At 39.0% G+C, this 13,587-nt stretch overlaps 1 protein-coding gene across 1 annotated transcript in view; it reads right to left on the bottom strand.

The window, feature by feature from the left end:
* LOC145452907 (macrophage mannose receptor 1-like) overlaps positions 1–13,587 on the bottom strand; it is a 448,907-nt gene that overhangs the window by 352,726 nt on the left and 82,594 nt on the right. The window lies entirely within an intron of this gene.

The following is a 13,587-nucleotide window of genomic DNA, read 5'->3' as shown; positions in this document are numbered from 1 at the left end:
AATTGAATACAATATATTTATAATACAACTCTTTGATTTTCATGTTTGGCGTGAATCGGTTTATTGAATTAAACTACAGAAAACGCTTGCGCTACATATTTTAAACGTATATAAATATCAAGGATATATAGAACTATATATATCTCTGATAAATATGAACGTAACTATAAATACACCTGGAACAATCGTCCAAACGAGTCTTCACGATATCCCCTCTCGATCGATCAGTGCCACCCAACAAATGAGATTCTAGAAGCAGCTTATACACGAGAATGTACTCATCCTGTTAATAACCAAGGGCAATGAGATCAGGTTGGATGCTGATATTATTGATATCCGCGGATATAGCAATCTGATAAAATGGTTTGCCAAAACTCATTGCTGTGTAGAAATTTTATGCTGGACAAGTTGAAGAAACGAGAAGAGCAATACGCCTAAAATATAATCCATTTTTTTATTTCAATACTCACGCAGTTTTGGACCATGTCTACTCTTTGACCTCTGAGCTTAGCCACGCATTCAAATACGTCAACTCTTCCGCGCGCCAGGCACTCGCAAAGTAAATTATCGTACGCGATGAAAGTCCCGGTTCTTCCCGCTCCGGAACTGCAACATAAAATCAATTAAAGTCTTGTTTTGTCCGTGATTATCGTTATTGCGATGTATAAATCAATAGTAACTAGCTAAACTTAGGGTAATCTTACACTATAGCTCAAGGAAGTCCATTAATACCTAAGCTGGAAGCCAGGTCTGAACTTCTGGCGTGACTAGGACTCGAAAATATTTCATGTTAAACGAACAATGCCCATTATGTAATCTATGTGAACATCTGTATCCATCGTTACTCTATTTCGTGCATTCACTGCTGCATGATTTCTTGAACTCTAGACTTTTACAGTCAGAACTTTCAGAGTATTAGAGTTAAATAAACTATGTGCAATGAATGCAGTGCTATTTTTGAAATTCAACAGCATACAGCAGCGGGGAAAATGAATGGACACCCTCTCATTGCGATTGGTTGCTAAAAACAATCCATTAGTCCTCAAAATTACCGAAAACTACTCTGGAACTTATAAAATAATTTTTCACAATAGTTTAGTAGGATTAATTGTTGGGGTGATTTATTATTATCATTAAGTTATCGTAGAGGTTCCTTTGATCAAGTTTCAAATCAAACCTGCAATGTACAGTAATAGGTGAGATTTGTCCTTCCCTCTCGTGTGTTTCGATAACTTGCTGATACATCCGCATGAAGTTGGATGTGGTAATCGGTACACTGTGATCGGGCCATTTCAAGAAGTGATATTGCGTCACTATTCTCTCGGTCTGGCTTTTCTGAAAATTCGCTAGCGTGAATCAATTTTGTGGCACAGAAAACAATTTACATATTTAACTGTACATGTCGGCCTTAGGAGAAAAATGTCAATGTTTAAGGCAGGTGTAGATTCCCTGGTGCACCCTCTATCTGGGATGGCGCCTTGGGATGCTCGAGTGATTTCAGGCATACTGTGTCTTCCTGTCTATGGAATTGTCGCTGTCGGATTGCTGTTAGTCTACTATTCGAGCAAAGGCCTCTACACAAGGTTCTTACACCCAGACGTGAGGAAATGCCAGTTTTGTAAATTCGTAGGCGCCACAAACTGCATTATTACAATAGGAAGGTGGAACAGCGATAACATTTACTGCAAACTCATTGCACAGGAAGACAAACAGCGCAAAACAAAATCTCTGAGCTATCGTCATGACAAGTACGTCAGAGAAGTCAACTTGGAAACAGCTAACCTGTACACTGCTGAAAACACTGTTGCCAAACCCACAACAATAGCAAAAGCAGCGAGAGTTCAATAAAAAAAACGCAACTCTCAAAATGAGAGAAACGATATGGGAATCTATGCCTCTCTATGGACAGCACAATAACTTAACTTCACAGCCCCATGTTGACTAGTTTTACGGACCTGGCTATCCAGCTCTGACCATAAACCAGCAAGCCAGGGATTCATTTTCGCAGTACAAGGCCAATCGCTTCCTACAAAATCCTATACCGCAAAAGAATTCTGAAGCAAAACACGGACGGCAAATGCAGAATGTGCCACAACCAAAATGAACCAGTAACACATCTCATGTCCGGCTGTGGTGCACTTACAGCTAGCGAATACACATGACAACACAATAGGATTTGACACTACATTCATCTTGAATTCTGCAAACATTTCAACATCACCACTACGACAAATAATTGGTACGATTACAGCACCAGTGACGGAAAACGAACAAGCAAAAATTCTGCCGGATGAAGGCCTACCAGTTATAACTGACAGAGAAACCAGGAGCAACCGCCCGGATATAACCGTCAAACTAAAAAAGAAAAGAAAATGCTTATTCATTGAACTGGCTGTCCCAGCTGATCACAACATACTGCAAAAATAATAAGAAAAACACTCCAAATGCACAGACCTCAAAATGGAATGTGAGAAAATGTGGCGATGCAAAATAAACATTGTACCGATAGTCATTGGCGCAACAGGGTATGAGACATATCCAACATATTCCGGGTAACGTTCGATTCGACATGATCCCAGAGATCACGGTATTGGGCACTGTGTACATTCTTCGGAAGGCCTTGAATACATCACTGGACTAAAAGTAAACCTGTGAATCACAGCATAATTTCTGTAATTTCGAATTTTCATTTTCAATCCTCTCTACCTCTGCTAACATTTGCCAATTCTTCACCTGCTGCAATTCTGTAATCTGATTTCTCAATGTATTGCATAAGAATAACAATTTGAATGTATTAGGCTTACTGAATTTTTAAAAATTTACTACAACCTCGCCATTTTCCTTTGGGGGCAGGTTGCTCCCCGGATTATGTGTGTATTTACCGGTTTTACTGTGAATAAAGAATATGATAATAATGATAATAATAATGCAGCGCACAACATATTTTTCACTCAACAATAATAAATTTTTAAATTGATTGATGGGAGGAAAATGCACATATTGTTTCTTTGACAATGATGGATGAAGTTACAAATTTCAGTCTTTGTAATGTCCAAATATTCCACCTTCTTATTGTAATAATGCAGTTCGTGGCGCCTACGAATTTACAACACCGGAATTTCCTCACCTCTAGGCGTAAGAACCTTATGTAGAGGCCGTTGTCCAGAGGGTTCTTACAGCGAGCAGCAGTATGAGAAACATGAGTAGATTACCTTTCAGATCAACTTGCAGTAGCATCAAAACTGAGTTTCAGAATGTCAGTTAATCCTTTAAGTTGTCGCAATGTGGGTTTATACCTAGTGATACAACTACAATTCTTGACTATGTTGTGTACATCCCGTTTTGCAGATGACTCACATGTTTATCCAATTACATGACATTTCATTCGTGACATTAGCAATATTATTATTATCCAGTGAAATAAATCTTATTGTATTCATATTAAGTTCCCTCTATATAACCTATAGAAGTGTGTGTGCATGAGGGTTATGACTAGAAAAAAAATTCACCTGTAGCAGGAATTGACGAGCATTTTGGTATAAATTGGAAAAATTATAATCATTTTGTTCGAATCCAAAAAAAATGTCCCGCACAAACCAACTTCAATTTTCGACCCTGGTCCAAATTTACAATTCAAAGGTATTCTTTGCTACAAATTTAATCTTCATATATATGTCCTTTTGTACTTTGGTAAAGTTCATCCATCAATTTGACTCCTCTTTTTGTTATTATGTTAGTGCCAGAGACATCTACAACGAAGGCACTTTATTGCTGCGCTGCAGGACATTCGAGCGCAAAAATAGCAGCAAATAATCTTTGGTATACTGAAGAGCAGGGGTGGGCAAACTTTTGAGCTCGCGGGCCGCATTCAACATCTTAATCTATTCGCGGGCCGCACTATATAAAATTGTGATTATAAACCAAAACGCAATATTGACATTTGATTATATAGTGAGAACATGGAGATAGTATATGTGCATATTTAATACAAGCCAAACATCGCTTTGATGATATCGTACGCATATCGTCAGAAACATATAGCGACGAGATTACATAGGCTGGCGGACCTCAATAACCAGTTTATCAAAACTATAGAGATGAAAGTCGGTTGGCCCGATTCTTAGAACAGGATTGAAATTTATACCTGTGAGCAGCGATCTTTTCATAGATTTACTAATTCCACTTTCGGTTCAGTTCCATGACGACCAATGCTGACAGCGTCACAACCATGTTAGCTTCAAACACGCATCGACCATGTGTAGAAAAAATATAAATACCCCCAAAAAAAGGAGTGGCCAGTGGCCAATCTAAAATCTCACTCGTGATCCAAATTATGTCAATCTCGTTGCAGCTATCCCCCTTATGATGGTAAAAGATCCCCCCTCCCACAACTTATCGTCATATCAGTAAACGCAACCAGGATGCTAGCAAACTTAATGAATAGTTTGATGGCATGGTAAGTTACGGCTGTGGATGAGAGATTTTTAAATGTGTAATTCTGACTAGATACAAAGCAACAACTATGTTCTGGATGTGAATCGCGCGAAGCGCGAAAAAAAATTCAGTTGAGCTCAGCTTCGCGCCCCCCTTCAGTTGCTTTCACACCCGCAAGGGGCGCGTGCCCACCAGTTTGAGAGCCAATGTCTTGGAATTATCATGGTGAAATATACTAAGAAGATATTAAACAAGACCCTGCATTAACTCGATGTTTAGTACGCATTTTATCAAAATTAAAAAAAAAGTGTCTTTAAACTCTCGCAGGCCGCACAGAACGGTGTTGCGGGTCAAATGTGGCCCGTGGGCCGTAGTTTGCCCACCCCTGCTCTATAGCAATGTTCCCTCTAAGCTGCGCACGTGCGCAAATGCGCAGTGCTGAAACGGTTTCTGCGCACAGTAAATCTAAGCTGCGCACAAAAAATCCGAAGTGATGTTTTTTTTAGTCGTTGCGCGCTGTTGTCCAATGGACCACGCAGACGTACAGACTCGTGAAAATTAGAGGGAACATTGCCAGGGGCAAATAGTGTTATCACTGAAGTCTGAAACCGAGGTAAAAGTGCGGCCCGCAAAGGTAAATTTTGCGCTCCTTGAAGAAATGAGAATTTGCTATCACGTGCACCTCACGATTTCCATAGCGCATTATTTTCTACGAATGGCGAAATAACATGGTTTAACCAAGTTATAAATAACAATGGGCTAGCTCGAAGTTTATCTGCGAGAAACTAACGAATAGTCCTAGTCCTCTCCGCGTGGCATGAACATTGCGTAAGATTTACTCAGGACCGTAACTGCCGCGCCCGAACGCCGAGCTCGAAGGGGGCCCAAAATACTTTTGTGAATTACCATAAATCATGGTGTTTTTTTTTTAATTCGCGCAATGCAATTCGCGATTTAATATTATCAGATATGTTGATTATTGGGTACCCTTTCGCAACAAAACATGATTTATAGAAATGAGCACTTGGGCGTCGGCCGCACCACGACACGCCAAGACATGAAGTTATAGGCTATTTAACATGCGACTGTGAGAAGTGCGCCAGAACGATCAGCAGCGAACAAACCTTGGCCAAAAAAGACCGTCCATGTGCTGACCGAAAACTTTGATATATATACATATATGTTTGTCCATAGGCGCCTAAATGGCTGGCGCCGAATGTTCTGGCGATCCGAGTCCCACAAGACAAATGCCATATCGATGGAACATGATTTGCCAGTAAAGAAATACCAATTTGAAATCGTGTACGTCTTTTAGTTTAGTACGTTTGAGTGATTTCAATATCTTTTGACATAGCAGATAGGAGGTCACGAAATCATCATGTAACGAAGTCAATATACCAACGGGTACGCCCGAAGTTGTTTTATTATTATTTAGAGGGCCTCTCCATTCCAACACACCTCATTCGATCAGCTCTACCGGTAAATCTGATTATGTGAGCACAGACAGGATAAAAATTGATAGCAATATATATGCAATTCCCGATAATATTGACCGATTCAATCATGAATTATATAAATTTTTCGCGCTTCGCGCGTTTAGGCTAAACCACTAAATTGGCACCAAATGTAGATGATAAGTACCGGGAAAAAGCGTAGCAACAGAGGTTCGTTTTATTACCCTATTGGGGGGGGGCAGGTTGCGCACTGTTGTCCAAGAGCGTGCGCAGTGAGTTGGCGTGTTGGCGCAAACTCATAGAATATTAGAGGGAACATGGCTTGGTTCTCAACCGGTGTACCGCGGCACACTAGTGTGCCAATTGGCCTGCTCAGGTGTGCCGCGAGCAAATGTGGTAAACTATGTCGAAGTATAACAAAAATCCAAATTTTGAGTGTGGCATTGTTGGTTTTTCTATTGAATTTACCCGATCAAGACACGCGATGCACAATCCGATGCAGTGAAAAGATATTAGACTGTCGAGGCGACCGTAGTTACGATATCTCAATCTAGTAGTTCAATCTGACATCCATGGATTGGTTCTTCCTCTGGGCTTTTTATTGTAAAGACGCTCTGAGCACAGCAACGTGTAGGGGAGCGGAGAATCTAATAAATCTGCAACGCTTTGTAACTTGCTACTGCACTGCCATGAATCCAACTGGAGCCTCCATCGTCAATGGGTGTGATACGCTAATTTGCCCACCCATAGTAGCATGTAGGACGATGATAACTAATCTCTGGCAATTGATCCGTGATATTTAGGTGTGGCCGAAGTGTTCACCTTTCATTTGTCACCCCCATCAAAACTGGAGGCAGAACAGGGACATGACGCAGGTTGATGCCCTTCTTCTGTTTATAGATATATTTGTAGTCGTATTCTTGCCATCTCTTCGTCATCGATGATCATTTTACACCATACCGATATTACTTATTTTGACTCCCGAAAGATGCCAACTTATACCACGGCACACTGCTTTTACAGTAGGAGTTTACACAATCCTCCAATACCCAGGAAGGCATTCTCACCATCGAGAAATGAACTCATTTGGAAGTGATGTTCACGTTTACAAATTAGAATTGTCAACATAGCCAGCCATTCACATTTCGATTGTTAGGTAGCGTGCCAGCACTGCAGGTAAAATGTAGGCACAGGGCGAAACGTTATGTTGCAGGCGGCAAATTCGAGAATTGAGAAGTAAAGTTGATCAAATTATATCAGTTACAAATTTCCCCGACGCTGAGGTTTATTATCGCGGTTTGTTGGAACTTTAACTGCGGGTGGCTGTCAGTAACACTATTGAGGTAGCCTATGCTATCTTCACAGGTGCTATTACACGATCTGCGCGGAAATGCGTTTGGCATCCATGCATAATACACCTCTGCGCCTCTGCGTTTGTTAGTGGCAATTGGGATTGGACTCTTCGATGCGACGTTTAATTATATCGACAATGCGGTAGTGGGCAGACTTTATTGTCCAGACAATCTTATGAAATTAAGCTCAGCCTGAAGTTTAAACGAGATATCAGCAGGCCAGTTATGTGGTAATAGCTGATAATTCAAAACCTCACCTGAAGCGGAGAATGTTCTTCTTCCGGCCAGCCATAAAATTGTAAAGAAATGTTTGGGAAGAATTGAAAACGATCCCCATGTCAAATGATACCATTCTTAGACGTTTATTTGTGAGATGTCCGCAGAGATAAAAGAAAAATCAAGCAGAGAAAAGCCTACTTGAGTGCTCCGAAAAGGTAGAAGTACATAGTCAGTGACCATACCTTTGTAAGACTATGGTTGCTGCTATACGCATCCTGGTAGTTTGCTTGTGCCGTAAGCCAAAAGAGTTCGGAACCACTGTGCTAGTGTGCCGCGAACTATTTTTAATTTTCAAAGTGTGCCGCGAGGTCAAAAAGGTTGAGAACAACTGCTCTAGAGTCTAGAACAGGGCTTCTCATCCTGAGTGACGGTTAGGCACTTGTGCGAATGAAAAAATTTGCAGTGCGAATGACGAAGGTGGTGCGAATAGTTCGAATGAAAATCTGGATCAAGTGCGAATGACGAAGGTAGTGCGAATGGTGCGAATGAGAATTCGGATCAAGTGCGAATCAAAATCGTGATTAATTGTTAACTTTCCTGGCGTGGAATAATTCAAATAAACCTAATAATAAATTTAAGATCTGTATAACTTTTGTAATTGCGACGCAATTGTAAAAACTTAATACGACGCACCACTAATCATAGCTCTCACAATCCGTAGTGAATTAATATTCCCGCACTCTAATCATTACGTAACCAAAAGCCTGGTTTGAAAGCTGGTGTTGTGGCAATATAGAGATCTCTGCAATATCTATAGTGGCAGACATACAGTATATCCGTCCGTCTGAGCCTGCGACAGGCTGGGAAAATGACGTCAAATTGACTTTCTGCTTTCTTTCGATAAACAATCATCATATTTTCGTAATACCTGTTCGATTAGCACGAGGCACAAAGATAGTAGTAAATACCATCTTACAGACTCGCATTCGCAAGTTACTGTAACGCTAATTTTTATCGCTTTAAAGGTTATTAAAGTATTGACCGCAAAGGGTATAATTTTTGGACGAGGCGGTACCACAGCTATCTGCTAATATGTATAGAATTTGGGATGAACTAGTGCAGGGGTGTGCAACGAGCGAGTTCAGGCTTATGAGACTCATTCATTTCGAGGCCATCCCCTTCTGCGTCGGGGCACATGAAGGCGTAAAGTTTTGGCGAACAAACTGCTGATAAAATGCGGTGTCAAAAACATCAGCGGCGACAAAACCTCGATCTAAAAATGACCGACGCTGGATGGCCACACCTTTCGAGATGGATTGTATATGCTCCGTTGTCGGCACGGGTAAGTCCCCATCTTGCAATCTGAGTGGACAATGGTACAACTGCGATACGCAGAGGAATTGAATTCGCCCTATAGTTTGAAATCGCGTGCGTCAGGCATGTTTTCTAGAACTGTGTCTATAGAATTGTGGTGTGTGCACTCTGTACGTCATACATGCCCGTAAAATCGTAGCATACAACTAATATTAAAAATAAATTCGTTTTCATGGGTGAGACTCGGGTCGCGAGATGCCACAAAAACTCAGGTTTTGGTGGTAGTCTAACAGCTGCTTTACCGTTATTAAACTGTTATGAATTCTCAAGTTAGAATGAGATAAAGCAGAGGTCTCAAACTCGAATGTGCTCGCGGGCCAATTTCTCAGATTATGATGACGACGTGGGCCGCAGCATTAATAATAGGGATAATAAATCTATAATTTCCCATACGCATTGTTTGACGGGACCTTGCAGACAGGCATTCCACAAGCATCGTGGAGATGTAATTTACTATTGTACTAGTCACGCTTGACACGGAAAAATTCATATTTTCAAATCTTTGAGTAAACTTGTTTTTGTTCCGGGCATAATTCGTTAAAATAATGACTTATAGACATCATGCGAGACGATACATCATTCGCATCGTAAAACTGTCAGGTTATAATATTGCACCTATTGGACTTTGACTTGCCACGATTTTATGTAGAATATTCTAAAATATACTGAAGATTGATATGATATCAGAGCATTTGAACGGTGTAGCCTAATTCTGGTTTTGATATAGTCGTGATAGGCTACTATTACTGTCATTGCCAAAGTCAAATTAAATCAGAGTCAGATTTTGCTTTCGGTTATTATTATTCCAACATATTATTAACAACTTATGTTTAATAATTATTGCGCCATATTAATAGCATTGCTTCTCAATCTATCTAGCGATCGTACCCCTTCTACTTCCAATAGGATTCCTCGTAGCCCGTGTCCAATTTCAACACAATTTATGATGGTACCTATATTCAAATCAGAGAGCTCATTCACATAAAATCGCACGTAGCGCAAAGACTATTTTCCAGTTAAATAAATTGACCTAAAAAGATTCCACGGCATATAGGCCTAATTCCAAAATGAATCTCGTACCCCCTCTTGATCTGATTTCAGGCAAACCTTGTTCGGCGTTATCCGTAACATCTGGAACGTTTTGCATGCCAGGATCTGGCACAAGTTGGAACTTAACAGACCATCACAAAAGTTCCGCTAGTTGTCTGAAAATTTCGTGACTTAACATCGGCTGATGTTGAGTTAATTTCAGAGTTGCGCCACAAACATGTGTTCTAATTTGGGGTCTGTTGAGTTCAGACGCGTGCTGCAAAAATGCGGCACGATTGTTTTGATGTGCTGTAGATATGGTAGGGGAGGCCTATGTTTTGATTGTTTACGTTATCACAGTTCAATAAACACACTCGAGCTGAAAAAAAGCTTCCAATCAATAAATGAATATTAAATCTTTTTGAATTACAACATTTTTTTCATAAGGCCAAGTCGAAATTGGAATGATCTGGTGTAAATTAGTTTTCCCATTCGTCCCATGTACTGGAAAATCTTTTCTGCTACTAATGTAATTTTTGGTTGACCTGACTTTTGAGTCCACGATGAGTTCATAATTCTTGTGTCATTCCAAAAGGAACCTGTATGATCAAATACTGATCAAATCTGATTGAATCAATGAAGGTTAGTAAACTTATAGTTTATGGTTTACCCTCGACAGTAATCAGAACTTCATATGTTCAAGTACTGATTTGCAGAAGATATCTGAATATGTGGAAAAATCAATACATCAACGATTAGACAGCATAACGTGACGACAGAATTTGATATCACTTGTTCCCATGAGTTAAGCTTGTTAAACCATACAGACCCATTCAGCTCTATCGTTATTACATATTCATTGCGCAGAAGTCCCATAAAAGCATTTCTACCTAATCTAAATCTTGTGCTTTCAATTCATTGTCAATATCATTTTACTCAATGTTTTTATTCAATTCCAGGCCCATTCAATCGAATTAACGGCCGCAAAGCCGAATCCCCGGCAACTCGTAGTAGTGCACCATGAAAATGGTGATCTGGAGTCATGGATCGTGGCGAGTGGCATCCGCATAAAAGATCGTCTCACATTAAAGCGGAACTATATTAGAAGGTGCTGGATCTTCTCGCGTGTTATTATGTTTGGGACCCCGCATATAGCCAAAAGTTTTCCATATGCTGTCAATTTCATAGTATGTCCTGATTGGAGACAATAATTTGGGGTTCAATCAAACAAGCTTCTCTGTTATATGAGCAGATTTCAGAAATCGCAGTAATGATTTTGATTTCGTTTGCTGACTTGGACAACAATACAATTCTAAGTCTAGTTGTCTAACTGGAGTGAAAAAAATGTGTGGCTAAAATTCTGATTATACTCTAATTTTGAAAAAAGAACTAGCTATAATTATAATTAGACTCTAATTTGTGAAGTGCTTCGTCTCTCTCATTCGAATCTAATTTGGGAAAACAACTGAACCGATAATTATAATTGTACTATAAATTGAAAAAAAAAAACTGTTACTGTAATTCTGATTCCACTCTAATTTCGAAAACAAACGAGCTGCAATTATAATTCTACTCTTATTTGGAAAAAGCTTTGTCGCTATAAATTCTGATGCTACTCTAATTTGTGAAATGTTTCGTAGCTCTCAGTCGAATCTAATTTAGAAAACAACTATACGTATATTTGTAATTCCACTCCAATTTGGGAAAGGTTTTTTGCACTAATTAGACTCTTATTTGTGATAACAACTGTGTCGCTATGATTCTAATTGCACCCCAATTTGTGAAATGTTTCTATGCTCTAATTAAAATCTAATTTGTGAAAACAACCGTGTCGCTATGATTGTAATTCTCTCATAATTTGTATGATGTTTCTTTGCACTAATTAGAATCTAATTAGTGAAAACAAATGTGTCAATATGATTGTAATTCCACACCAATTTGTGAAATGTTTCTTTGCTCTAATTAAAATCTAATTTGTGAAAACTATGATTGTAATTCTCTCATAATTTGTATGATGTTTCTTTGCACTAATTAGAATCTTATTTGTGATAACAACTGTGTCGTTATGATTCTAATTGCACCCCAATTTGTGAAATGTTTCTATGCTCTAATTAAAATCTAATTTGTGAAAACTATGATTGTAATTCTCTCATAATTTGTATGATGTTTCTTTGCACTAATTAGAATCTAATTAGTGAAAACAAATGTGTCAATATGATTGTAATTCCACACCAATTTGTGAAATGTTTCTTTGCTCTTATTTGAATCTAATTTGTGAAAACAACTGTGTCGCTATGATTGTAATTCGACCCCAATTTGTGAAATGTTTCTTTGCTCTAATTAAAATCTAATTTGTGAAACTATGATTGTAATTCTCTCATAATTTGTATGATGTTTCTTTGCACTAATTAGAATCTAATTAGTGAAAACAAATGTGTCAATATGATTGTAATTCCACACCAATTTGTGAAATGTTTCTTTGCTCTTATTTGAATCTAATTTGTGAAAACAAATGTGTCAATATGATTGTAATTCGACCCCAATTTGTGAAATGTTTCTTTGCTCTGATTAGAATCTGATTGATGATAACTTTGATGCTGCAATTTTTATTTCTATTTGGAAAATCTTAAATTTTTCAATTGTGAAAACTAGAAATTCTTACATTTTCGTTTGCAAATGAATGTTCTGTATTCATCATTCGTTGCAATAAAATATTTTTTTGAGCCTAAGCTGAGTAAAAGTTCATGGATGGCTGGTATTAATACGAGCTCTTCACGAGTCAGCATGAACACACCACCACGAAACACAGGATAGCCAGGCACACATAGGCTCTATGTTTCCCGTTGCCCTATCTTGGCCGTATGTTGCCCGCCACTGGTCTAAGTAGTAGACGGACAACTAATTATTGGTGTTTTGAGTAGTTATAGCTATAGTTCCAGTTGTACATATTTTATTCATGGCTATATAGCATTTTACAACATTCCAAAATGTGTTCAAATGAAGCATTCCGTTACGTTACCGAAGCTTCCAGCAACTAACAATCTTATATCGTGGATATGCTTCAATGTCGCGACATTAGTGTTACGTAAATAACGATGACCACCCCTCATTATTATGCCTACATTGATACATATCCACGATATAAGCTTGTTAGCTGTTGGAAGTTTCGGTATTATTCACGGTGTAGCAATCGATGCATGAGATTCCGTATTTGCAATGGAGTCTGATGCGGTTTAATTTGTCTGTGTTAATATGAGGGCTTTGGAGTTGGTCGTTTTTTTATCACCGAGTGCAACCGCAGCATCGACTATCCGACTACGAGAAATGTTTGTTTCGCAGAACTCCGACTCCAAGTCGGAATCCTGCATATTCCTGTAAATCCACTGAGAAAGTTATACGTTCATTACCTATTTTAATTTTAATTTAACAAGCGCTAGCAAACTTTATGTCTGTGAATATCCAGGCCCATCTTGGTGATTTTTTTTTTGCTTCCGTAGCTTCAACTACGTATTTTATCACGATTTTAAAATAGTTGTTTCAATTTTAAAGCAGTTGGAGTCGGAGTCATTAACTCCCACTTCAACTTCAACTAAGAAAAAAAGTAACAAAACTCCGGCTCCGATTCCACGACTCCGACTCCATAGCCCTGACCATTATGTATGGCATTCATACTCACGCAGTCAAATGTTCCCTGTCATCACATTACAGAAACCTAACGGAAAGCA

Source organism: Botryllus schlosseri, chromosome 12 (genome assembly GCF_051294905.1).
Source record: "Botryllus schlosseri isolate E-star chromosome 12, Bs_hap1, whole genome shotgun sequence".
In the NCBI taxonomy this organism is placed as follows: domain Eukaryota; kingdom Metazoa; phylum Chordata; class Ascidiacea; order Stolidobranchia; family Styelidae; genus Botryllus; species Botryllus schlosseri.
This window is presented reverse-complemented; position numbering and strand designations above follow the sequence as displayed.